Raw genomic sequence first — 23,986 nt, forward strand, 5'->3', positions numbered from 1 at the left:
AATAAAAATAAATATATAAAAATACCCCAGCAATCTTGACACAAAAATAATAAACATATATATTCATAAAATGCTATCATAAAAGTATTTTTAAACTACAAGTTCACTGTGATAGGCAGAATTCTACAATGACACCCAATGTCCAGCCTTTGAATAATCCCTTCCCCTTTGAGAGTGAATACGATGAGATATCACACCATGATTCTATTATGTGATATGGCAAATGGGCAATTACCCTGGGTGGGCCTGACCTAATCAGGTGAGTTCTTTAAAAGCAGAGCATTTTCTCTAGTTGGTCGCAGAAGAGAAAGTCAGAGGTGTGATCTGACTAGCCTGGAAGAAAGCCAACATTTCATGCTGTGACCTTCCTGTGGGGGCCACATGGCACAGGACTGGGGGGCAGCCTGTAAAGGCTGAGAGTAGTCACTGGCTGACAACCTGCAGGAAAAGGGGACCACCGTCCTACAACCACAAGAAAATGAGTTCTGCCAACAGCTAGTGAGCTTGTAAGAGGATCCTGAGCCCCAGGTGAGACCAACACCTTGATTTCAGTCCAGTGAGACCTAGGGCAGAGAAACCAGCTATGCCGTGCCTAGACTTTTAAACTACAGAAACTGTGAGACGATAAGCTAGTAAGTACATGGTAATGTGTTACACACCAACTGAAAACTAATACACTCACTTTACTGAAATTGCCTAAAAGCACTCTGATACTTGAGCAGAATGTTCTTAGGAACATGTTGCAGATACCACTTTCTGTATCTGATACACTGTATCAGATCCAGGATAGATAAGCAATGATTCTTAGGACTGCTATCAATAAATGACCATATATTTAGAGTTTTCTGCACGACATAACTTCATCAGCACTATAAAGCCCACGAACAAATTCTCCACATAATTAAATTTATACGCAATTTATGGTCTCCACTTCGCCTGGGTTTGTGCAAATAAAAACCAGTATCAGGCCTGCTTTATGTAGGCATCTTCATCCAGGAAAGTCATCTATACTTGAGTTTTCCACATAGGGCAAGGTGACTGTTCTGGAAAGGTTTCAAGTGTCCAATATTTGGGACAAACAACTTAAACATGATCTGGCCATCTCTGTTAACCACAAGCACAACAGAAAGCAGACTCCAGGCCCTTCATAAGGCTCTGGGGAAGCAGCCTCACTGACCTCATGGGCTTGTCAGACCCTGAAGAGAAGAGGGAGGGGTTGGGTGCGGGGAAGGATCCAGACAAGGTGAAGTAAAGGGTACGTGAAAAGAGTGAGCTGACTAGAGTCCTAGCAATGAAAGAGGGTTCTAGAAGACAGACTATACACTGGTGCTACTCCCCAGTGCCCAGATCTTCATTTGAATCTTTCCATCAACCCGTCAGCAATCTAAATAAACATTTCCCCTACCCAAATAGAATCTTTCTTCCTACAACAAGATGCTTGTGGTCGGTGCAGATACAATCTCGTAATATAACAAAACTAGAGGACAAAAGCATGTATGTCAAATTGGAAAAAAAATCAGTAGGAACCCATAACCTCAAAAAGGCAGATTTTTTTCAACCACCCAATAGTAGCCCTTTGATCCACTGCTAACTTTCATGTATACCCCCAGTGCCTAGATTCTGGTCTATGTTCCAATTCTCCACTATGAAAAAAGAGGAATCCTTGGAAGTAACCTGATTCCAGTTCACAGGGCAGGAAGCACAAAACAGCTGTGAAATATCCAGCTGTTACCAGAAAACTAGGATCCTTTCAAAAATGTCAGGGACAATGCTAGAAGGACAAAGGACTCTGGCTATAGGGATTCCTACTGGCCCAACTGTGATTACATATTTGAGCATCAAAAGGAAAATAAAATTATGGTTAAATGGAACAAGAGAGATATTGAAAGACCCTGAGTTCATTATGATTTTGAGAAAGAAAAGTCAATATAAATGACAAATGGCAGTTATATGGAAGGATGAATATAACAGGATATATAGTTGGTTTTCACACATAGAACTGTGAGTAAGCCAAGTAGCGCCAGAAAAAGTAGGAATTGTACCAAGAATAGGAACGATTGCTCAAAGCTTGTGGAGAGGGGTCTACACAGCACAAGTGTAGAAAGAACAGCAACACGGATGTCCCACTAACAGACCAGGTCAATATAACACAGTAATAAACAAAGGGTATGTGATGTTGCCTAAGCAACATTTTACAAAGAATACATTTAGTGGAGAGACACCAGATTGTAAAGAAAATGTATTGTGAAGTCAATGTGGAATGCATTTTTTGGAAATAAGTTAAATTTTAGTAACTAAGTGAAATTTAACCCTCAAATAGAAAATTCAACTTGACTGCTAACCAATGACTCAGATCTGAATCACTTTGGAAAAATCAACCAAAGCCCCAACAGTCTACAACTCAGATCCTGTAATCCCAGCTATTTGGAGAAGGCATTGTTTTACTTGTGGATGTGTAAAGATTACACAACTCCAAGAAGATTCAAAAATATTACTAGTGAAACCCCTGGAAGGAATCTACTAATTAGATCTATAACCCTAGGAAGGCATAAAAAGAAATATAGAAATAATATAAAATTAATTAAACCCACAGTGTTGGTGTTTTAAAATAGGATGAGTGTAACTGTAGTAATATTATGTGCAATAATCATATTTGTGCATGCTTTCTTTGTTTAAAGTATCTGAAATATGTTAAAATAATCAGTCACACTAAATTAGTATTTGAAATTAAGAGAATTTAGTTAAGTCAGTCATCAGTGCTTAACTAGACTGAGACAAATTGGTTTTCAAAATTACATTTATTAGCTACATATATTTTTAAGGATGTGGGCACTAGCTGTGGATGTTCCAGGCACAGAATACTCTTGGACATGACATTCACCATCAGCTTTCACTGTCCTTCACACATAGTTTGTTAGTGCCCTCTGCACAGGGCACACCAAGCCATAGACTTCCTCCTACACCAAGCCATGGACCAAGCCAGTCACAATAAATAGCTATAGTAGCAGTACTGCCTGAAAACCACAGACATTCCAGTATCATCGGGAAACAGGATATGTTTTCTCTACGATGGCATTTTTTCACACTTCCTTGATCCATTTAGAAACTGAAGTGACAAAATTTACATAAGCAGGGATGTCTGATGGTACTTGAAAACAGATAAAAAGAAGAAATCATCACAAATACTAACATAAACGTCTGTTCCTTTATTTTTTCCAGTAAATTCAATAGAACCTAGAATTTCAAACATGGTTAGAGATGCACCCACACATTTAGGTGTTCATCTGAATGAATTATTTTGGTTCACTCATCATTAACAGGGGTCTGTACATTAGCTGGCAGACTCAAAACTCAGTAAAAATTGTTAGCAATTCAAACAGTGTTGGAGGCTCCAAAAGTCACAGTTTGACCTACAATTTTAGCTTGGAGCTATGTAAAATCCAGACAACTGTCCCCCAAACTCACAGCAGTGGATTTGAAAGAGCACAACTGAATTCAGTTAAGGTTGGCACTCATTTCCGGCGAATTCACTGGGGCTGAAAATTGTCCCTTTAAATCAACCATTTTCTGGTGATTGGCATTTTACTGGGTTCAGAGTGTGATCTTCTGTACTTCTTCACTCCACCCTCTTCATGAAGGCAAACACCATAACAACAATCGCTTTAAGTCATGATCTTTTGCCATTCATGAAAGGAATATCCATGACAGGCCAATGCAAAACTGAAATCAGCAAAATTCCTGACACTGAACAACCTCTTACAATTGTTTTCCCCTCATCTGTTACCTGATGAGGGCCTGACGGCTTTCTCTTACTCAATATCTTCTCTCAAAATCTGCTCCCAATTAAAAAGCCACCATCAGTCATTTACAAGTTTGTGAACACTTAAATCAGAGCATTACCTCTCCCTGGATTATCTGAACTTTAAGCATTATAGCATTAAAAAGCTCCACCCCTTATAAAATAAATTTCAGCTTTCAGGGGTAGGTGGACAAGGTATTTTGGTAGGAGCGGGGAATGAAGGGGGCGAGGGTAGGAGAAATTTCTAATGCCACTAGAATCATAACCCATGACAGCTGCCTTCATCTCTAACCTAAACCTGCAAGATCTAAAAGTATGCTGTCCTCTCTTTGGCTGTAGTCTTCTCTTTTCTCACCCATGTGTGTGTGTCTGTGAGTGTACAGAGGTGGCAGTGTGAATGGCTATAGTTGTATAGAGGTGTATAGAGGCGGCAGTGTGAATAGCTACATGGAACAAAAAAATAGAACATGTTGTCTATGTATATAAAGGGATATATGCCTGAATGTACTTTTACTTATAGCTATGTTTTAACAGAACGAACATCTTGCCTAAAATCACCTTCAGAACATTAGCGAATACACGGGCAAGCCTGCGGCCCATATTAAGTCAGAACTAAGTGACTCAGAACAAGTCACTTCAACTCTCTGGGTCTCAGTCTTTTCATCTGTAAAATGACACAGCTGGAGTAAACAGCTCTCCAGGCCTTTCAAAGCTCAACTGTTCTATTACAAACTCCAGGCAGCAGCTTACAGCTGGTAAATGATTTTAAATAGAGCAACTAGAGAGCTAAGACCAGAGACATAAATTCACTTCTTTGTGCTTCCTTTTACTTCCCCTTTGCCTTAGGATTTTAGGGTTTAGAGAGGAGGCAGTCAGGTTCACACCATAAACACGTCTCCTGAGAGCTCCAGCCTCTGCGGGTGTTCCTTAACTCTAAAATCCTGGCATTGTCTCTCAGTGATGGCATCCTGGGCCTTTTGACTGAGGGATTATTTGTGAGCAGCATGGGGTAGCAGTCACACTGTGGGATGCTGGCAACATTAGTTCTGTCTACTAAACGCCAGTCATGCCCCTACGTCACTGTCACTGTCGCCACCAAAAAAGCCCTCACTAAGAACTACATCGTTTTTAGACTGTACCTCACAACCCGTCACTTAAATATACACTGTCTTACGTGCTTTCATATAAGCTACTGTGGAATTTGTTTTGATGCGTTTGGTTTATCTGCCGGGGTGGGAGGAGATCTTTGTCTTGCTCTGTTTCTCATGTATTTGTATTTCCACAAGCAGACTGTAAACACCAGAACACAGAAACCACGTCTTCCATTTCCTTCACGTTCCCAAAGCTCAAATGGCAGCACAAAAATGGGTGCTTTCGTACTATTTACTCAAAGAGGGATTGTTCTCCTTATTATAAGCCTTCCCCTTTAACTAAACATGGGTCATTACGAAAATGAGTCCTAAGAAACTACAGAACGATGAGGCACCTTCTGAGCCGAGATCTTCTCCAGTCAACAAAAAGGCTTCACCAGCTGTTCCCACGCACCAGAATTCAATGTCCACTACTGGGATTTAATTTTAAAATGCTTATTTTTCTACTGACTGGTTTCTTTGGGGTCTGACCTAATTTCATTCAATCCTGAATCCATCAGCTAATGGACACAGTTGAATGGAGAACTCTTGAGGACATCACATTCCTTTATGCCGCTTCAGTGACTGTAGTTTTGTTACAACCTTACTGGGCTTCAGTGCTTAGCACCAAGAGACTTGATCGTTGTTTTGCTGATTCTATTATGAAATATTCAGGTGGCCTTCCCAGGAGCTTAAACTTGAATATGCATTACTAAAATAATTTTATTTAGTTGCTTTCCCTTCTGTTATAATGAGACACTTGATTTAGATATAAGAGATACAGTTTGCTTAAAGGCTGGCATAGATAGATGCATATATTTACTGACCTCTAGGTTCTTTATTTTACACTACTTCCGCTAAAAAGTAACTAGCCCAAAAAGGTAAGGGAAGAAAGAAGAAGTTATGTGAAATTTTCTCACTCCCACTTGACATCCATAATTATATGCTGATTAAAATTCCATGATTTCATAATGATAAATTTAACATGAAATTTAATGAACACTCACAGTAAGGGTTGAAATGCCCTCTCTCTGTTGTTAGTTGTGGCCTATCTAGGTTTTCTGGAATGTAGTTATTTTGGGCGATCAGGATTTCGTCAGGAATTATTCTTTAACCCCTGACTGCCTTTGGACCAGCAGGACAGTCATCACCCAGGATCACAGCCCTCACCTCACCTCAGTCCTACTGAGTCAGAACCTGCATTTTAACAAGATCCCAGGGGATTTGTATGCACATTAAAGTTTGAGGTGCAGTGCTCTAAACCATATAATAATAATAGATTCTGCTACTACGGTCAAATAAAAGAATTGAGATTGTGAAAGAGGCAAAATTTGTTTGTCTCTGGGTACAACATGAGTGATAATCATTTCAACATTCCTTGGGGAGCATTTTTGCTCAAACTTCCCACAAAAGATCATGGTAATTTCAGATAATTCTTTGATGTAATTTTGAACTCTGAAATAAAATTTTCCAATAAGCTAACCCCAATATATTCAGGAATTTTAAAAAAGCAATGGGATTGGAGTGTGTGAGGAGTAGAGAAAGAAGACTATACATAGGTTATAATAACATATGTCACATTACTTCCTGCATAGAAACTTTTATTTGTTTCTAATACAGAAGCATTGTTTTACCATGGGCCACCATATCTATAAAAAAAATGACCACAGAATTATTCTAAGGTGAAGTGAACCCAGAATTTTGCTTTACTCTTTATTTACCAGAGTTTATGTAGTAGCTTTGAAAAAAAAAAATTCAAAGGAAGTCACTTCAGGATCCAGAAATGAAATTTTAAAAGGAACTTACATGCATGAAGAGTGCCATGTACTGTAAAACAGGTCCTCCCTTAGGCGGAAAAAAAAAAAAGCCCTTTACCTGTGAGGCATAACTGAACATTTCCCACCCTCGTCTGGACAAGGACCCAAACCCCTACTCCCAAACAGAAGGACAGGGCAATTCTGTGGAATTCTGGGCCTCTTTCAATCACTGCTTCCACTAAAAACTTACTAAATATCCCCAAGAAGTCAAGGGGAAAAAGAAGACGATGTGTGAATTTTCTCATTCTCACTTGACATCCATAATCATATGCTGGTTAAAATTTCATCATGGAAAAAAAGAGAGTCAGGAGTATAGCAGTCATATCATATGGCCCAATGAACATACTGGGAGGTGAAATATTAGAATCGACATCTATATTACTTCCTCCCTCTCATTTAGAGCCAGAGGGCTCAGAAATGGGGCTCATGACACGAGAATCCCCACACACAGCACAGGAGTGGCTTTGTTGAGATTCCACAAAGCAAAAGCCTATTCCAACCTACGAAATCCCCATAGCTGCAAGTGGGGAACTGGAATACCCATTCTCAACACAACAGAAGACTCGAGCTACAGAAAGTGGCTCACACTGCATGGCCGATTAGTTTCTTCATCAACACACTATTCCCTTATAGCTCTTGCTCTAGAAAAGAACAAGTCTGTTCCTGCAAATAGGGACTTTTCCCCCGTCTCTCATAGAATTTACAGGTTTAAATATAGCTTTTCTTTTTATTAGGTTTTGTTTGGGGTCCTACCTGAGAAGGAGAAACCAGGGTGTGTTTTCAAAGGACCCCACACCATGCAGAGGTACAATATAACCTGGGAGGGGAGCTGACTAATATTAACTAGGGCAATTTTAAAATGTCGACCGTGTCAGAGCACTAATAACCAATAAACAGATAAGGCTGAACTCAGATTCCCAGATGTTTAAAATCAATAACATGGTCCAGAATGCTTTCTGTACACATATGCTTAGCGTTTGAGGGCCTTTTTTTTTTAACATCATGAGGACACGAGAAACTGTCATTTGTCTCAGAGGCTGTGCAAACAAGAGTCTCGGGTGCCTTCTGAATTCTGTTTTCTGTTCCTAGTTTCACTGCACCACCCACAGCTTCTTTGTACTAAAGTAGCCTAGTTCTTCCTTCATGTTTATACCTTTCAAATATCTGTAGCTCACTATTCTGTCCCTCATGTAAGATAAAGCAACCAGAAGGTAAAATCACATTAAAAATTGGAAACTTGTAAAGAAGACACTACTGGAGGTTCTGACTGATCCATTAGGACCTGAATTTCTTTCCCCCGGTAACCACATGAACAGCATTTAAAAATAAAGATTGTAAATATTTTTAAATTCCTTCCCTGAAGGAGAAATAAAATTGTGTACTCTCTTCTTACTCTGAAACAGATGGTTATATAAATAAATACACCTTATATCTCCTCACCTACAATAACCATCTTTTTAATAACATTTGACTGCCTTATTAATGCTTGGAAAATAACTTAGTGATTAATGTCAAGAGTGATGTTAGAAAGTTTAAAAGTTTAATAGTTTTATTCTAATAAAATAAATCTAGATGCAAACCCCATCAAAGAATTCAGAAAAATATAGGGCACCACTCAATATAGGATTGACTTTTGAAGCTCTTAAAATTTTCAGAGAATCATATATGGGTCACTAACCACACAGAGCTTATGAAGAGAAACACAGGGAACAAAGAACGCGTGGGGAGAAAATAGAAGTATCTTTCAATGTAGCTTTAACAACTGGTCCATCTATTGTAAAGAGCTAAAATTTCAGTGATAATAAATTTGACAGAAATCCATTAATAATAAAGTCCTAACTGCTTCCATGAGGACTGGTTCTGTAAACCTTTCCTATGACTGAGAAAATTCAATAGTGAATCCTAACTGAGATATCCAAGGTGAACAGAGCAGAACAGCGGGATACACATACCCTGCTGTTTGTCTGCCACCTGAAAACAAACCCCATTGCTTCCAGGAGCATTTCACAGTCATCTTTGTATTTTTAGCAAGATCTCATTTAGCTGTGGAATAAGCCACTGGGGCAAACTTGTATCAGTTGGGCCGAAGAGGAAGTCTATAGAACATATAATCCTTCCCAAACCTGCCAGATGATAACTAGAATACTGGAGCATTCTTTCACACCCTCCTTTTATCCACTCAAACCCAATAACATTAAGAAACTGTCATATATGCTCAATAAACAAGCAAACTGGAGAAGAATCTTGGGCAAGATATAAGTTGATAGAAAAGAGAGATGGAAATTAAGGATTTCTAGATGACCACGACAATGATGATGATACCTATTATTGAGCTCTTATTATATGAGTTACTATTAAAAATATTTTATAAGTAGTTTCTCAATTAATCTCTACAACAACCCCATGAGGTATTACTATTATCCCAATCTTACAGATGATTAAACTGAGGCACACAAGAGTTAAATTACATGTCCAAGACCACACAGAGAATATGCACAGGAAACGGGATTTATTCCAAGACTCTGACTACAAAGCCCAAGCTCTTGACCACCAGGCTGTCTTCCTTACATGTCCCCTGGGACTTACATCTTGTGAGAAATAAGGAAAGTAGAGACCTGATCTGCAACACTTCTCTCATTCTTTCTTCTCCTGATGCAAAAGAAAAGCATTTTTAAAACTGAGCAAAATCAGTGCTCTGTGTTTTAAGGTTTCCTGACCCATCCTCCCTGCCTGCTCACCACTTCCAGCATGTAAATTTAACATGCTTTTGACTAATCTGACTCTCTCTCAATCAGCCTCATATCAAAAGTCAAGCCTGAACATCAAAGTATTAGGGGGTGGGGCAAGGGCAGAAAGCAAGAAGACTTCTTTAGAAGGACAGGCTGACGGGGAAGATGGGAAGTCTCAGGCATTAGACACTGCCATGTTGAATCTTCCTCTTCTCATATATGTTTGTGTTTCCTGAATAGTACGTTAAAGGCGCGGATATAAACTGCTGATTGATCCCATCTAAGAATCATCAAATCAGTCATTGATAGACAGACAGACAGCTCTAGGGCCTTAACTTGGCTTTCTAAAAAGGATCTTCTATCAGAAAACCATCTGGATTTAAAAGCAGCATCAGGAAGAAATATGAGAAAGAGAATGCTATATTGATGAAGCCAGGCTTACCTCATCCAATGGAAATCTGCTTAAGACGGCATCAAGCTAATACCCTCTCTCACTCCCCTCTAAGTCAGAGGATACCTGGGATTTGGGGATTGAGTGTCCACTGAAAACAGCAGTGGGGAGTGAGAGAAGGCTTGCAGTGGGCGTCAGGAGACTGAGTGGAATCTCGCTCTCCAATTGGCCAAATGAAATGAAGATGAGCCAATTAGACAACACGATTGCTGAAAAACCTCCCAGTCCTAAGAGTCTCTGATTCTGCAAGAGGACTTCAACATGATCAGTCTTTGCTTATAAAGTTAGATAAAGTAAAAGACTAGAAGTAGAGTGGGTAAAATTTGAATGTTAATGACAAAAGCTACAGTCCAGCCTTCCATGGAATATTTCAGCTGATAGTTGCTTTCTATAAGCAATGAATTGACATGAAAATCTAACTAGCCCAATTACCATGCTCAAATTACTAGTCCATGTAAAGAATCCAAATGAATACATCCTTAGATCATTCCCTCAGTGCATTTCTATTCCTCATTCCTTGCCCTTCCCCCCAGACTTTTATTTTTAGTATCTCTAAATTATCCGTATTTATTAGATGTCCACAGAGGTCCATATGGGAACTTGATTCAGTGAAATCATAAGGGGGGGGGGGGGACTGCTGTCTTTTCCATATAAAAAAAATCAAAGCATACATTAAAAAGGAATGAAATTCTGATACATGGTACAACATGGATAAACCTTGAAAACATGCTGAATGAAATAAACCAAACACAAAAGGACAAATACTGTATGATTCCACTTGATATGATATGAGATACCAAGAAGAGGCAAATTCTTAGACCTAGAAAGTAGACTGGAGAGATTACCAGGGGCTGGGGAGACGGAGAATGGGGAGTTATCATTTAATGGACACAGAATTTCTATTAGGGATGATGAAAAGTTCTGCAAGTGGGCAGCAATGATGGTAGCCAAACACTGTGAATGTACTTATGCCAATAAATTACATGGAAAATTTTGTGTTATGTATATTTTATACCACAATTTTAAAAATGGAAAAAATCTAAGCATATAGTGTCTGTTTCACAATTGCCCAAAATGAAAAAAACTTGCCTCCAAATTCTTCTTGAAATATTTTAAAAATAAGTAGATTGTAAGTTTTATGAGGACAGGGACCAGCTCTGTTTGACTTACTGTTACACAGTAGTTACACTGTTACACAGTAGACTCTCCATAAATGTTTGTTTAATAAATAAATGATTAAAAGAAAATAGAGGAAGGAGTCTCCTAGGGAGGAAAATATAAAAAGCATCAAATTTACTTATTCATGAGAAAGTATAATGGGGCATATTCTTGAGAAAAATACCAAAGCTACTACATCTAAGCTCCTTCAGGGAAGGGAGTGTATCTATTTCATCTATACTTCCTTCACAGCACATCTTATGATGTCTTAGAGTAGATGACTGATAAATGTTTGCACAATGAGGAATAAAAAACTGACTGTAAAATCAATGTCATATTACTGCTCTACTACCCCTTTTTAAAAATTACTTACTTTTTGCAAATGTACAACTCCTTTTGTGACAGGGTGAAAAAAATAAACCTCATAGCTTACACAAAGTGAAGGCAAAAATGTAAATAGCCAGGAACATCACTCTCAGGAAAAGAAACAGCAAACACACGGCACATCATCCTCTGAGTAGAAAAAAAGTTTGTTTTTTTAAGGAACAATTGAAGTATAGAAAAGAATAGTTTATAGTTCATCTTGATTTTTTAGGAAATAATAAATGGTCAAAATAAAAGAAAATTTGAACTCTCTTTGGAAGAAAATCCAAATATTCATTCCCCAAAATCAATGTCCAACCTTTACAATAAATAGTTGAGTGAATACAGAAAAATATTTAAGGCTCCTTCCCTCCTCCAAAAAAATTCTAGTGAACCCAAACATTATCAATATTTCTCTCAATTAGCCTATCAAGTAATCAGGTGTTCTTTCTTAAAAATACTTATGTCACAAAATTATATACAACTGGCTTGTGGCCAACATGCCACATCAAGTTACTGATGCTTTTCTCAACTAATATTCACTAGCTACATCATTTACATTTTACACGAAGTACTCAGCTCAAGTATACATAAGAAGAATATTTTTAAAGCAAAAAAATAAATCAAATGCTGACACCCTTAACATTCACTACCTATATAATAGATGGATCCTTATAAACTCACCAGGACCACGTAATGTAGTAGTCTCACTTCGAACAATATTAAAACATGTCCTTCAACTTCAACCACCTCCAACCCCAACACTGTGTGCCCATTAACAAAGGAAATAAGGAATTCACCCTCTGCAGATATCAAGGTTTACATTTCTGTCTCTCAACTGTTATCTTCTCCACGAGCAGGTAGGCATCATTTTGGAGGAGCCTGTCTGCTGCCCCGGTCGGTCCCTCATGCATGCAGGAGTTCTCCATTAGCATACAGAACGTTAATAGTCCACTCTTAGAGTCAGCACTTCAAGCAGAACTGCATGCAGGATTATCACTTCCGTACATGACAGCGTAACCACTACAGGTGTAATGATGCAAAATACCAGCACACCGACCTCTGCCAGGCAGCACACACTTAAAGCAGGTGCATTTCTGTGCCAGAAGGGAGGCGGCGGGAGAAGCAGGGAGGAAGTCCCAGATCCCTAATATATTAGAGATGTTTATTGCACTCAGAGCCAGTCCAGCTAATTCATGGACATCAGTTTACCCAAATGAGAAAAGTCGTATCCCGTCCTTCGCTGGCTTGACTCAGAAGGCATTCGGCCAAGCATAGCCAGGCAAAACAATCTGTCAGATCTCTTTAAGCTATAATAAATAAGACGAGTTTCAGAAGAAATAAGATTCAGCTATGGCAAAGAAGCACAGTCGCAAACCTTTTCTTCATCTTATCGCTGCTACTGGTGTTTACAAACTACAAGCAGCAGCCTCGGGGACCTCCAGACGGAGACTCTTCCGTGGGTAACCTCCTGTCAGATCTTTAGTTTAAATAGCCCCTTGATCAATCTGTGATGTTTGGGGCAGTTAAATAGAAGGGGGTGAGTAAAATGACATGCACAAAATGAATCCTTTTCAAGTTGTAAATGAGTGAGTCAGGATTCAGTCTTGCAGAGATGCTCCAAATTAAAACCCCTGCTCTAATTTTAAGCATGCTCGGTCTTACCGTTTTGCTGTTGTCTGTCTCAGGCTCAAATCACCTGGAACTCTTTAACATGTCTCTAGCAATGTGTTTGCACCAGGCCAGGCCCATACAGCAACTGAATTCACATCTTTCTGCACTAGCAAGCTGAAATGGTACGGCCGTACTACAACCAAGAAAGGGGGAAGCAAAAGCAAAAAAAAAAAATTCACCCAGAAATCACCTACAGAAGCTAATCTCCATGGAATAAGACCAAATATGGTTCAGAAGAACACAAAGGACATGCTAACATTCAGTATCAATAGCTTTAACAGTTCAATTTTTTCCCAAAAGAATCTTTTTTTTTTTTTTCTCCAAACACGATGGACTTGCCTCTGGAGTTCCCAGGAAGGCAGTGCAACCGGGCTCTGCAGCAGCATTGCAGCCAAAGTAACCATCCATATGCTGCCCAGGCAATTCACAACACACTGTCTCTTCAGAAAGATATTGATTTGTAATGCACGGCTGCTTCAAAAGAATACAGAATGGGAGCCAAACAGCTAATGGTGATTGCATAGGAGGAAAAACATTTAATCAAGGGGATGCACCTCATCATGCTCAATTCAATTTTTTAAAAGCACTGGGGAAAGCCACTAAGTGTCTTGAGTGACAACCCCATTAAACAGTAATCTGAGGTCCTATAGAAGGCCAAGTTTAGGATACCATCATTCGTGCTGCAAAGCCACTAAAATGGTTTAATATGTCTATGTGCATAGATTTCTCATATGCAAATGGGGTATGATGAGAACTCTAAAATAACCATGCACCAAATACGTGAGGTAAAAAAAAAAAATGCACAGGTGTAGCATTTACGGAACCAAAGTGATAAAATACATAGTTATGAGCCTGCAGAATTCTTGATGGAGTTAGAGCTCATATCACCCTCAAAAGTAAAATATCAAGACAAACCAGAACTCACAATCCTTAGGCTAATTGTGTCAAGTCATACCACACGGTGCTGGGTGGCAAGGAAGGATGCCAAATTGCTACTCTCATAGCGACCCCTACAGGAGAGTGGTTGATCTACAATTCATCCTTGCTTAAAGTTATTTCCTATCCTTAGAAAACAAAATCACAAAAGGGCACAAATTAGATTAAGACATAAGGATACAACTGAAAAATACACTAGGCAAGAAATCAAAAAAGTCAGGCATGAAATATGACCTCATAGATATTCATTTAATTAAGAAATTAAGTACAAGAAGAGGTAACTATGGTGTCAAATATTCCTTTAGCTCCCAGGACTAGATGCACACTTATAATCAGAAATCTCAAGGAAAAGCGCTTTCCTTTCACATCCTAATTGGTTTAAAGGAATCATCTCCTGCATGCCCTATTTCCAAACCATCTTCACTTTCATCCTTTTGAATGACACTGGGAAGATACTGAACTTTATTTTTTTCTGCAACACAAAAGCTCAGCCCTCAGTACTTGTTATATAAATAAATATTAGGAGGATCTGTTGATGATAGTAGTTCAAACAAATTCTGTGGACTCCTGTAGAGTGGAAATGGAAGGGGAGCTTGAGAAATGTGTGAGAAGAATGCGTGGGGAAAAAAACAGTGTCGACTATGTATAGAATTATACAAGAAGTTTGACCATAGGACAGAAGTAAAGATAGAGGCTGAGGGTGAAGCTGTGGGAAATAATCACTATGTTCATGTCTTAGAAGCTTTGCCATCTACTGCTATTAAGAATATCTTGGGCTTCCCTGGTGGCACAGTGGTGGAGAATCCGCCTGCCAATGCAGGGCACATGGGTTTGAGCCCTGGTCCAGGAAGATCCCACATGCCACGGAGCAACTAGGCCTGTGCGCCACAACTACTGAGCCTGCGCTCTAGAGCCCACGAGCCACAACTACTGAGCCCGCGTGCCACAACTACTGAAGCCCGTGCACCTAGAGCTCGTGCTCCGCAACAAGAGAAGCCACCACAATGAGAAGCCCGCACACCACAATGAAGAGTAGCCGTTCTCGCTGCAACTAGAGGAAGCCCATGCAACAGCAACAAAGACCCAACACAGCTGAAAATAAATAAATTTAAAAAGAAAAAGAATATCTTTATTGGGGACATTGAGATGTATATAAAACCACACCACAGAAGAACAATAGTAGAGATTAAAATAAGGGGTCCATCTTCAAAGAGAAGAGACAAAAAGTCTTTTGTAAAAACACCATCTCAGTGGATATAGAGGAGAAGATGGGAAAGAAACTGACAAAAATACTAGATACTAACATCTACTTCGGTCATTTTTGCAAGTAAACAAAACTTGATCCCTTGAAATGCCTGCTTTTATAAATTTTTTTTAATTCTAAAAAGTATTATGCACTTCTCTGACATTTTAAATGGCTTATAATAAACAACATCTAATCTTCAGTTGATGATGGAGTCAATTACGAATATCAGTGACAGCCATGAGGGTCTAAAGGCGGGTATACAGGACCACTGTCTCCTAACCTCAATAACCAACGTATGTGAGTTCCTCCGCTTCATTGTGATGGTCCAGCCTCTCTTTGCCTTCAGTCTTTCCTTCTTATGGCTGTAAATGTGCCACTTCCTTCTAACACCACCACACCCTTCTCAGTCTTGCCACAGCTTCTTCAACCATCCCTGTCCTGGGCAACCTAGATAAATAGGCTGATTAGAAGACTGTGTGAATAAAGGTCTGAGTCAAATGGTGGGTTCAAAGCAGAACTAGGAACCTTCTCCTGAGTGGAGATATACTAGCCTAGGCACCCACTGACCACGGCTTTACCATACAGGCTTTGTGGTACTTCTCATCTGTGCAGAAACCCTTTGTTTCCTATCAACCTACATGGAGCTATCTCAGACATATGAGGCTGCCAGATGTCTGACCTTCACAGACAGATGGGGCCAAAGAAAACTAAACCTGGAGAAAAAAGTACTTGGAAAAAGGGATAGAGAAGGGCTCTTTTTTTTTAACTGAAAAAAGACAAGAAAACATTAAATAAGAAAACTTTTCAAAGATTAGGAAAGGGGTAAGAGAAAAGGCTACTTTATACATATACATTTAATACAATAAGTCACCTATGTTATGAATTAATTTCATTAAATCTTTAAGTCTAAAGGAGGGAATATATTTTACTTTATTTTGAAAAGTGATAGAGAAAAGATTGAAATTTCCCCAAGAGGTTCAATTTCAAATTATAATAGTTCCATGTAACCCTAGCAATTTCTTCTGATTGTAAACTTTTACAGTGAAATGTTTATATTATGATTGCTTTTTAAATATTCATATTGTTTTAGTAAACCTAAACCTTAATTTTTTAATAAGCCCTAAAAATTTTGACTTAATTCTTCTCCACTGGTGTCAATCATTACTTATATTCCCATATATTCAGAGAAATGTTATTCACTTAAAATGCTTTCTCAAATGATGTGACTGACAAGGGATTAATCTCCAATATATACAACAGCTCATACAACTCAATATCAAAAAAAATCAAACAACCCAATCAAAAAATGGGCAGAAGATCTAAATAGACATTTCTTCAAAGAAGACATAGGGATGGCCAAAAGGCACATGAAAAGATGCTCAACATCGCTAATTATTAGAGACATGCAAATCAAAACTACAATGAGGTATCACCTCACACCAGTCAAAATGGCCAACATCAAAGAGTCTACAAATAATAAATGTTGGAGGGGGCGCAGAGGAAAAGGAACCCTACTACATTGTTGGTGGGAATATAAATTGGTACAGCCACTATAGAAAACAGTTTGGAGGTTCCTTAAAAAAACTAAAAACAGAGCTACCATATGATCCTGCAATCCCACTCCTGGGCATATATCCAGAGAAAAACATAATTCGAAAAGACACATGCACCCCAATGTTCAGTGCAGCACTATTTACAATAGCCAAGACATGGGAGCAACCTAAATGTCCATCAACAGATGAATGGATAAAGAAGATGTGATATATGTATATATATATAATGGAATACTACTCAGCTGTAAAAAAGAATGAAATAATGCATTTGCAGTAACACTGATGGACCTCAAGATGATCATACTATGTGAAGTAAGCCAGACAAAGACAAATATCATATGATACTGCTTATGTGTGGAATCTGAAAAAAAAAGTGATACAAATGAACTTACATACAAAACAGAAATAGACCCACAGACATAGAAAACAAACTTATGGTTACCAAAGGGGAAGATAGGGAGGGATAAATTAGGAGTTTGGGATTAACATATATACACTATTATATATAAAATAGATAACCAACAAGGACCTACTGCATGTCACAGGGAACTATACTCAATATTTTGTAATAACCTATAAGGGAAAAGAATCTGAAAAAAATCGATATATATGTATGTATCACTGAATCACTTTGCTGTACACCTGAAACTAACACAACATTGTAAATCAACTATACTTCAAATAAAAAACAAATTTCTCAAAACACTGTGAAATTCTGGAGGAGTTTGAATTGAATGATTAAAAGCCATTTCTTAACCACATACCAAAAACATCCACATGTCATTCATGGCATTTCATGGAACCTTTGGGACTTTCTTCTTAACATTACACAATTTTCAGTGTTTTCTAGATTCTGGAGGGGAAAAAAATGAACTAATTTTATCAGTAAATATGAATAATTCTATCAACCAATATATTTGTTCCTGAAAAACGCTGCATTCTATTAAATTGCACCCTGAAAGCGAGGTTATTTACTGGGAAAATAAGACTGAGGGCAGACCATTCAAAACCCATGCATCCAGAGCACTAATAAAAAAAAAAAAAATCCTTACAAACACACCCACACAGGCCACATCCTCTTCATCTCTGCATTCCCTACAGTGCTGGTATTAGGTCCTGCGCACAATAGATGCACGATAAATGTTTCTTGGCTAGAGATAAATCCTGTGCTGATCCCTGTGAACTGCAGAAAACATGTCCAGGTGAAAAAAGTTCAGTTATGAACTTCATTCTAGGTTGGAAATTAAAAGTCCAAAAATAGAGCAGGGGAGCTTTAGATTGTGTTTGTTAAAAAGTGGCATGGAAGGTTGAGAATCATGAATCTAAGAACAGAAACAGATAGATGCAGGTTACAATAATTAAAAGACAGGCCTTATTTTTGCCTATATTCCCAAAATCAGATATCTGATCACAGTTCTGCTTCTATTCAAGGTTTCAGCCTAATTCTTTTTAAGAAACAATTTTCCTCCTTCCTGTACGCTGTGTTTCCTGGTTGTGTGTCCTGAATTACCCTGGGTAACAACCTGTTTGCATCTCAGTCTTTGCTTCTCCTTTTCCAATCCCTGTCACATAAGACTTGTATTTGCACTAAAACATATATTACATGGCTTCTACATACATATACATACATACTTATGTACTCAATAATTATTAAGGTGATATATAAAAAGCATGGGCATTTACATGGGCCACTATAGTTTTTTCTATTAACACACAAGCAGAAACATAACAGGATTTTGATGTGGTGTGAAATGGAGCAGAGGAACCCAAATGTAAAAGAGATTTTATTATGACCGCATTCACAAAAGGACAGTATCAGAGAGTTCCAAACATGAACAACGTATATGATCTGAGAAATGTGAATTAAATTACAAGATTTCAGAGGCCGACACAAAATCCTCAAGTAGCAGCAAGAAGAAAGGCAAAGGCACTGAGAAAAGATGTGAGGGTTTTCTTTCTTCCTGATGTCAAGATTACACTAAGGACAGAGACTACAAATCCATGATTATCTGAAGCTTCTTAAGGAGCTAAGTCTCTTTTTTTTTTTTTTTTTAACTTCTCCAAGTTTTTTAGTTAACCATAAAAAGAAGAGAACAAGTTTTCTAGTTCAGGGTTATAAGTCAGCTTTATTGCTTTTAGGGACTTTATCCCAGCTTTCTAAAATTTCACTTGGTTAGAAAATCAGAAAAATCCCAAAAGGAAGAAAACTTTTTTAAAAGACCTTGCCAAATAGACATACAGAAATAACTTTAATGAATACTTTTTGTAAATTATATTTGGCATTTTTAAATCTAGAAATACCCTACCACTGATCTAATGAGTACTTTAAAATATTAAAACAAAAAAGTATTCATTAAGTAATTTGCTCCCTTTGTCTCATCTACACACTTAAGAAATAAAATGAAATAGGATGCTGGACCATGGGAAAGAATGGATAACAATGCTGTACATTCATCAATGAACACTCATGACAATGAAAAGATAACCAACTGAAGAAACTCACAATTAAAATGAAAATATGTGGGCTTCCCTGGTGGTGCAGTGGTTGAGAGTCTGCCTGCTGGTGCAGGGGACACGGGTTCGAGCCCTGGTCTGGGAAGATCCCACATGCCGCGGAGCAACTAGGCCCGTGAGCCACAACTACTGAGCCTGCGCGTCTGGAGCCTGTGCTCCGCAACAAGAGAGGCCGCGATAGTGAAGAGGCCCACGCACCGCGATGAAGAGTGGCCCCCGCTTGCCGCAACTAGAGGAAGCCCTCACACAGAAACGAAGACCCAACACAGCCAAAAATAAATATTTAAAAAAAAAAAAAAAGAAAATATGTGCTCCTATGTAATCTAATTAACTTTCTTGTAGAAAATGTCTTAGTATTTGCCATTTCAAGCCAATACAGCTATAGTTTAGATAATTCTGAAACCACGTGGACACCACCCTCAAAGAAGAGAAAGCAAACCAAAGTGATCATTTGTCTAAGGAAGAACCATCATGTGACCATATAACCAGTCCAATCTCACTGGTGCAACAGAGGATGAGGTTTGCTGCAAAAATGCATGAGTAACAGGGATATTAACAACTCTGAAATGCTCTGACTTCCTCCTACACTCATTTTGTATCCAGTAAAACAGTGACAACAGCAGCATGCAAATATTGGTTGAATCCTTTCTACTACTCCTTGTGAAATGTTTTTCTTGAGTGGTTATTAAAATAAGATAGGTCCCTGTTTCTAAAAAGAAGTAGAACCAATTGTTCTGAATGGTCAGCACATCTTTTCCCTTTGCCTGGAATGACTCCTCCCCTGATGCCATCCACCACAGTCTAGGGAGGGCTGAGCCCTGTCTAGGAGCAGACAAGGGATCCAACGTAGGCCAGTCATTCCCTGGGACTTTTCCAACCAGGATTGCACCCCACCTCTGCACCCCTGATGGTGGCAAAACAGAGAAAACGCCAGCTTAGAAGCAAGTGTCTCTAGCTCTGTAGAGAAACTGGACAGGAATCTTGAACTACCAAGAACTAAGAGTAAAGATGAGGGTAAGAAAGACAGCACAGATCACATGGGATCCCTGGTCCTAGCGCTTGAGGATCAACTGCCTAGTTGCCTGACTTTCTAAAGCGTGGCTGTCAAGTCCTTGTTTCTATTCTGTCACATTATCCTCCCAATAAATCCTATTTTTTTCTTAGTGACTTCAAGTTGATTTTCAGTTATTTGTAACCCAGAGTGCTAGTGTTGGTACACATGAAAATACATGTACAAAAGGATGCAGAGCTACTGTGAAGCACTAATGTCAGAGCTACAGCTAAGTAACAATAGATTTATTGTTTTAAAATCTAGGAAAAGAGGATTTAAGCTTGATTTTGACTTATATGATGGCAAGAAAGGAGGGTTTAAGAGTAGTTAAAGGTTTCACAAAGCTACCTCACAAACCTACTTTATATAATATTCTATAAATTTTTACTAAATTATCATATATTAATATCATTTATTTATTCTTATAATTTACAGGGGAATTTATATAACTGCCATAAGTCATGGAGCATGACCTATTAATCAGTTATGTGCACCTGTAGGATGCCTGAATGCTTGGACCAATTACTTTAATCTGGCATCCAAGTTGCTATGATAGCATGTATTCAAATTTTAGGCATAGCACCTAGAGGGAAATAAACTGACTTGGCCTTGTAGATACCACTTATAAATTGATGGCACCCATAAGTAGCTAGGAAATGTCGTAGGAATTATGAAAGGGAAATCAGTTTGTTACACCAACACTGGCTTTAAAGATTTCTGGCCATGAGGGAAAGAGGGTTATTAAAAATTAAAGAACTAACAGCAAGGGGATTTTGGAAAAAGCCACAAAAATACACTAGGGACTGATGGAGTATGTAAAGAAACTGTTAAGAAGACATAAAGTAAACTACATTTTCTGTATTTCATTACCAAAGGATTTTTTTTCATGTTCAGTTCATTTACCAACAATTTATTGAACTTGATATTAAGCATTATGGGGGATATCAAGATGAATGAGACACAACTGCTACTCTCACAGATACTTACACAAATAAATATAATACAAGAAGTAATTGCCAAAGAAGAAGTAAAATACTATGGGAGTTCAGAATGAGGGAGACCTCAGAAAGAGGGAGGCCTCTGAATGATGGATCAAGCAAAACTGGAAGACTTTCACTTTAGATAATCAAATTCTGAATACTAGAGTCACAAAGAATTCAATAGGTAAGATGCTGGGGGGAAATGTATATCCAAAGACCAGCAAAGACCACTCGTAGCATAATAATTGTTATCGATATTTGGATGTAATTTGATAATTTAACAAAGAACCTTTGTAATATTGTAGGAGCACAGCCTAGAAGAGTTGAACAATTTCCATGATTTGAACCCTCATGAACAATGGTTCTTTTCTACCCTCTGGTGGAAGATTATTTGGATGGACTCCAGGGACTCCATGTACACTGCCTGCCCATACGGTTCAAAGATGTGTTTTTTCCTAGTTACCCTGGACACAGACAACCAAACTCTTTCTTCATATTGCTTAAGGAAAACTGAGCTTTGAGAGTTGTTGCAACAGCAAGTCACAGGGAACTCAGAGATCATCTTTACTTATCATTCCTCTCTCCAATACTGATTCTAGTTTATGGAAGGTGGGGTCTTACTTATTGAAACATAAAGGCCAAATCGATCAACTTGGTTTTATCAATCCTCCCCTGAAGCACCTGATTCCCTCAATAGTCACTGTTTCTCCTAATCATTCAAGGAAGACTCAATCCATATAAAAGTTTTTTAAAAAATAATAATTCAGTTCATACTTCTTGACTGACCCCATCACAGTTAGTTCCTTCTATGGGCACAGAGTAACTACGGCATCGGCAGGACCACCTGACTTTAAGGAACTACATCCAGGTGGCTATCCACCCTGGTTCAAACATTTCCTCTCACATCAACCACAGGCCCTTTAATTCAGACCTCTGAGAGATAAAACAGGTTTGATAAGGTCAAAAGAGACAGCATCATAGATGAAACCAGATAAACAGACACACTGAAGCATAATTTCAACATAAGCTGCAGAACAGCTAGACAGAGAACATGAGCTCAAGAAGCAGACAAACCAGGTCCTGGGCAAGAAACTTATGGGGATGATAACAGTTTGTATACTTTAGAGGGTGGTTGTGAGGCTAACTCGTGTATAAACTGCTTAGAATAGTGTCCAGTAAAACAAAGGCTTTTACAACCCAGTGATAAGGATAACGTATATTTAGAGGGACCAGGTACTAAGCCTTGAGGCATCACAGACAATCCTTTATCCTGGGGCTCCGACTCTGCCTGAGGTCTGGTACTGGTCTTGGTTCTCTTGGTTCAGATCAACCTGGGCATTTCGTTCTGTATCAGCTGTGGGCTGTTAGGCTCATTTGCTCATTCACTTCTTAGGTCCATCAGTTCCTATTGATTCTTCTCCAGTACTTCTACTTCTATTTCTGTTGTGGATTATGCTGTGCTTTTGCACCATTCCATGAAATTCAACCACTTATTCAAACACTTTTTTTTTTTTAACAGTTATAGGTACTACCCTACAGCCTTTCTTGATACTTCCTTTGGCTAAAGGTAAAAGGAGCTATGTATTTACAGTTCTTTATGAGTTTTATTGAGAATGTTTAGCTCATTCTCTACCTACCTATGTATGTATCTCTATCAGTTTTCTTCTCTTTCTCACTATCTATCATATTTCTCCATTGTAACTACAAAGCTGCTTCTAAAGAATCAAATCAGAACGGAGAGCCCATGGTTACATACTGACACTTTCAACATAAAGTTTATTGAACAAGTGTCCTTGTCCCCATGGTGAGCCATATCCACCCCCCACCTCTGCAGGAGCCCCTCCAACACTAGCAGCTGTGTGGCTAACCGGTCTGGTGTCAGGCCTGAGCCTCTGAGGTGGGAGAGCCAAGTTCAGGACACTGATCTACCAGAGACCTCCCAGGCCCACATAATATCAATTGGCAAGCGATCTCCCAGATATCCCCATCTCAATGCTAAGACCCAGCTACACCCAACGGCCAGCAAGCTCCAGTGCTGGACACCCTATGCCAAACAACTAGCAAGACAGGAACACAACCCCACCCATTAGCAGAGAGGCTATCTAAAGTCATAATAACTTCACAGAAACCCCAAAACACACCACCAGATGAGCCCTGCCCACCAGAAAGACAAGATCCACCCCACCCACCAGAATACAGGCACCAGTCCCCTCCAAAAGGAAGCCTACACAAGCCACTGAACCAACCTCACCCACTGCAGGCAGACACCAAAAACAACAGGAACTACGAACATGCAGCCTGCAAAAAAGAGACCCCAAACACAGTTAAGTTAAACAAAATGAGAAGACAGAGAAATATGCAGCAGATGAAGGAGCAATGTAAAAACCCACCAGGCCAAACAAATGAAGAGGACATAGGCAGTCTACCTCAAAAAGAATTCAGAGTAACAATAGTAAAGTTCCAAACCTTGGAAATAGAATGGAGAAAATACAAGAAATGTTTAACAAGGACCTAGAAGAACTAAAGAGCAAACAAACATGGATGAACAATACAATATATGAAATTACAAATTCTCTAGAAGGAAT

At 38.8% G+C, this 23,986-nt stretch overlaps 1 protein-coding gene across 4 annotated transcripts in view; it reads right to left on the reverse strand.

The window, feature by feature from the left end:
- Nucleotides 1-23,986, reverse strand: part of CDK14 (cyclin dependent kinase 14) — a 563,146-nt gene that overhangs the window by 423,485 nt on the left and 115,675 nt on the right. The window contains exon 1 of one of the 4 annotated variants that reach the window (XM_082471985.1): nt 13,113-13,213. The exons of the other annotated variants lie outside the window; for them this stretch is intronic. The gene's annotated coding sequence lies outside the window, so the exon portion shown is untranslated. Of the gene's footprint in view, nt 1-13,112; nt 13,214-23,986 lie in introns of those variants that run through there. 4 annotated transcript variants of the gene reach the window in all.

This window comes from Balaenoptera physalus (genome assembly GCF_965194825.1).
Source record: "Balaenoptera physalus genome assembly, chromosome: 8".
Classification (NCBI taxonomy): Eukaryota; Metazoa; Chordata; class Mammalia; order Artiodactyla; family Balaenopteridae; genus Balaenoptera; species Balaenoptera physalus.